Raw genomic sequence first — 5,030 nt, forward strand, 5'->3', positions numbered from 1 at the left:
CAGTTGCTTCATTTGCTATTATTTTCTCTCATACTGAAGGCTGTTTTTTCACCTGCTTATGGTTTCCTTTCTTGTGCAGAAGCTTTTAATTTTAATTAGATCCCATTTGTTTATTTTTGCTTTTATTCCCAATATTCTGTGAGGTGGGTCATAGAGGATCCTGCTGCAATTTATGTCACAGAGTGCTTTGCCTATGTTCTCCTCTAGGAGTTTTATGGTTTCTGGTCTTACGTTTAGATCTTTAATCCATTTTGAGTTTATTTTTCTGTATGATGTTAGAAAGTGTTCTAGTTTCATTCTTTTACAAGTGGTTGACCAGTTTTCCCAGCACCACTTGTTAAAGAGATTGTCTTTTCTCTATTGTATATTCTTGCCTCCTTTGTCAAAGATAAGCTGTCCATAGGTGTGTGGACTTATCTCTGGGCTTTTTATTTTGTTCCACTGATCTATATTTCTGTTTTTGTGCCAGGACCATACTTTCTTGATGACTGTGGCTTTGTAGTAGAGCCTGAAGCAGGGCAGGTTGATTCCTCCAGTTCCATTCTTCTTTCTCAAGATTGCTTTGGCTTTTCGAGGTTTTTTGTATTTCCATATAAATTGTGAAATTATTTGTTCTAGCTCTGTGAAAAATACCGTTGGTAGCTTGACAGGGATTGCATTGAATCTATAGATTGCTTTGGGTCGTATACTCATTTTCATATATTGATTCTTCCGATCCATGAACATGGAATATTTCTCCATCTGTTAGTGTTTTTTTTTTTTTTTCTTTCACCAGCGTTTTATAGTTTTCTCTATATAGGTCTTTAGTTTCTTTAGATAGATATATTCCTAAGTATTTTATTCTTTTTGTTGCAATGGTGAATGGAATTGTTTCCTTAATTTCTCTATTTTCTCATTATTAGTGTATAGGAATGCAAGGGATTTCTGTGTGTTGATTTTACATCCTGCAACTTTACTATATTCATTGATTAGTTCTAGTAATTTTCTGGTGGAGTCTTAAGGGGTTTCTATGTAGAGGATCATGTCATCTCCAAACAGTGAGAGTTTTACTTCTTCTTTTCCAATTTGGATTCCTTTAATTCTTTTTCTGCTCTGATTGCTGTGGCCAAAACTTCCAAAACTATGTTGAATAGTAGTGGTGAGAGTGGGCACCTTTGTCTTGTTCCTGACTTTAGGGGAAATGCTTTCAATTTTTCACCATAGAATGGTGACATTTCAGATCAATTTAGAAAGACTGAATATCATGATATGAATATGATATAGTCTCCCTGTTTTAAAGGACTTTCTGTAATGTTTTTCAATAATTTATTCCAGGCATTGGCTTGAATATTTTGGGGACAATTTTGCCAAGGTGGTTATTGTAGTTATAAAAATTTTAAATGCCTTTTCTATTTCTTGTATGTAATATCAAAATGTAATTGATTTTATCATTTTGATGACCTTGTACATGGCAAACTTGCTAAATTTATAATCATTTCTGAAAATTTCTGTCTAATTAATTTCAATTTCTATATACATTATCCTGCCTATCTGGGTTAATATCTTTGTATCATCCTTTTTTAAATTTTCTGATCTGAAGGAGAGTTGAGGTTAACATCTCACTATTGGGAATGATGTTTTATGTATATTTTTGCCTGGTGGCCTAGTGGTAAAATAATCCTCTTACCAGTATAGGAGATGCAAGAGACACCAGTTCAATCTCTGGGTCAGAAAGCTCCCCTGGAGAAGGAAAGGGCAACCCACTCCAGTATTCTTGCCTGGAAAATCCCATGGCCAGAGGAGCCTGGCAGGCTACAGTCCATGGGGACAAAAGGAGTCAGACATGACTGAGCAGAAACATGGACAATATATATTTGGTAGACCATCCCAGGTCGTTTTAGTTAATGCAGAATTCAGGTCAAATCACTGATAAGCCAGAATGATTTCACTATATTGCAATATGTGAAAACTTCTTCCACTAATAACCACTTACATACCTATATCCAGCTATCCATCAAAATCTCCTTACTTCAGTATGCATACCTCAATAACAGTGATTATTGTACACAGAGGAATAATAGACTGGCTTATCACTGAAACAATGATATCTAATGCACCGGCTATACTTAAAATATCCCAATTTTCTTAGAATAACCTTTCTAGTGTTTTTCTTTTTTCTTCACAAATGAGGTGAGGCTCCATATTGTCACTTATTCCATTATTATTGGTTATGCAGAGCCATTCACATGATAAAGTGGTATTTGCCAGACTGCTCCAGAGAAGAAGCCCTTTTTTAAAATTACACTTAATACACCAAAATCTATTGCATGGTACATTAGGGCTTTGAGAGTATCAGTTCAGTTCAGTCACTCAGTCATGTCAGACACTTTGCGACTCCATGAATCGCAGCATGCCAGGCCTCCCTGTCCATCACCAACTCCCAGAGTCTACCCAAACCTATGTCCATCGAGTTGGTGATGCCATCCAGCAATGTCACCCTCTGTCCTCCCCTTCTCCTCCTGCCCCCAATCCTTCCCAGCATCAGAGTCTTTTCCAATGAGTCAACTCTTTGCATGAGGTGACCAAAGTACTGGAGTTTCAGCTTTAGCATCATTCCTTCCAAAGAACACCCAGGACTGATCTCCTTTAGAATAGACTGCTTGGATGCCCTTACAGTCCAAGGGACTCTCAAGAGTCTTCTCCAACACCACAATTCAAAAGCATCAATTCTTCAGTACTCAGCTTTTTTCACAGTCCAACTCTCACATCCATACATGACCACTGGAAAAACCATAGCCTTGACTAGACAGACCTTTGTTGGCAAAGTAATATCTCTGCTTTTCAATATGTTGTCTAGGTTGGTCATAACTTTTCTTCCAAGGAGTAAGCGTCTTTTAATTTCATGGCTCAATTGCCATCTTCAGTGATGTTGGAGCCCAAAAATATAAAGTCTGACACAGTTTCCACTGTTTCCCCATCTATTTCCCATTAAGTGATGGGACCAGATGCCATGATCTTCGTTTTCTGAATGTTGAGCTTTAAGCCAACTTTTTCACTCTGGTCTTTCACTTTCATCAAGAGGCTCTTTAGTTCCTCTTCACTTTCTGCCATAAGGGTGGTGTCATCTGCATATCTGAGGTTATTGATATTTCTCCTGGCAATCTTGATTCTAACTGGTGCTTCTTCCAGCCCAGAGTTTCTCATGATGTACTCTGCATGGAAGTTAAATAAGCAGGGTGATTGAGAGTGTAGTGTTTCTTAATCATTTACCCAACAGTTTTAACTTTGCTAGCAAAACTTGTTTAAATTGATGATGCTAATCTGAATTGGTATGAAATGATTTTTAGTTTTATCATTCTTTCTGTGTTTCAAATCTAGGATTAATCTGTGATGATGTCTACTGTATTTTTGTCTTCTTATATAGTTTTATTTATTTATTCATTTATTATTGGCTGTGCTGGATCTTTGTTGCCACACGTAGGCTTTTCTCTAGTTGTGGTGAGTGGGGGTCAATTTTGTTGCAGTGCACAGGCTTCCCATTTTGCATGACTTCTCTTGTTGTGGAGCTTGTGCTCTAGGGCACAAAGGCTTCACTAGTTGTGGTGATTTGGCTTAGTAGTTGTGGTTCCCAAGTTCTAGAGCACAGGTTCAGTAGTTTGGTGCCTTGGCTTAGCTGTTCCACAGCATGTGGGATCTTCTTGGACCAGGGATTGAATTTGTGTCTCCTGCATTGGCAAATGGATTCTTTACCACTGAGCTACCAGGGAAGCCCTACCATATATTTTTAAATAAATACAGACAGTCTGCATGGCAATGGTAAACATTAATATTTGTTATCAGACTTATTCTTATCACAGAAGAGCATATATCCATTTATAAAAACATTATGAACAGGTAACTCCAGATCTCTCTAGCTCAATAGGGACTTCCATTTTAAACCATAATCCAAATATGAGATGAGTGAGAACTGAAATGATAAAATACAGCACATGGTGGGAATAGACACTTGTATCCAAATGTGGTGATTAACAAATTGGATTCATAAGGTCTGACACCCTAGGAACCATATACCGAGGTTTTCAGATGCTGTTGAAGTTCACTTTAGCAGCATCACTGCCACTAGTCTTAAACTTATCCTTGTTAATTACTTGTTCTGTCTGCCTCAAAATACCACTGCCCTTCTTTGGACTGAATATTCCTCATTACTGATCCTCAGAATGGACTAAGCAATTTGAAGCATTTCTTCTAGCTTCGTGACTTCTCCATAGTTTTGTTTATCTTCATCTGTTCTTTCCAGGGCATAGATATATTAACATCACTGACTTCTGTGCTACATGATGACAAAGTATTCCCCAACCCTGAGGTATTTGATCCTGGCCACTTCCTGGATGAGAGTGGCAACTTTAGAAAGAGTGACTATTTCTTGGCTTTCTCTACAGGTAATATTTTTTTTTCTTTTCCCCTCAATCCTTTAGAGGACAAGATACTTTCTAAGGATCAGTTGGGAGTTACATAGTAATCCTATGGGGCTGGTAGAAATGCTTTCTCCATGATGAGGGGCAGCAATCCCAATGCCCACGCACTTTCCCTCCCCATAAGACATTGCCATTTTTGGGCTAGATTACTGGAGTTTTGGTGAGGTGACCCAGTTATTTCAAATTTAGAAATAAAACTTGAGCTGGAAACTGAAAATGTAAGAGAACCATATCTTAACCAAAAAGAATCTTGTGTTATAAAATCTCAAGGTGTATTGGAGGTTGATGAAGAGTAGGTATACTTAAAGCAGAGAACAGACACTGTGAAGAATGGAAAGAAACATGGGGGACTACTAGATTAGGATCAGAAAATACAGCCAGTATTTGTGACTTTCTAGAAAAAGATAGATAGAAACTTGAAAATATGAAATTACAGTTATAATATGTGAATAATTTAAAGAAGTGTTTGGAATAGTCAGTAAATATTTGTTGAAAGAATAATATTTGCTATGGTAAGATGTCAGGTGGATAGCATATATGTCTACTCTTTGTCCATCAGTCTCTCTAGTCATCATG

Source organism: Capricornis sumatraensis, chromosome 23, assembly GCF_032405125.1.
Source record: "Capricornis sumatraensis isolate serow.1 chromosome 23, serow.2, whole genome shotgun sequence".
In the NCBI taxonomy this organism is placed as follows: Eukaryota; Metazoa; Chordata; class Mammalia; order Artiodactyla; family Bovidae; genus Capricornis; species Capricornis sumatraensis.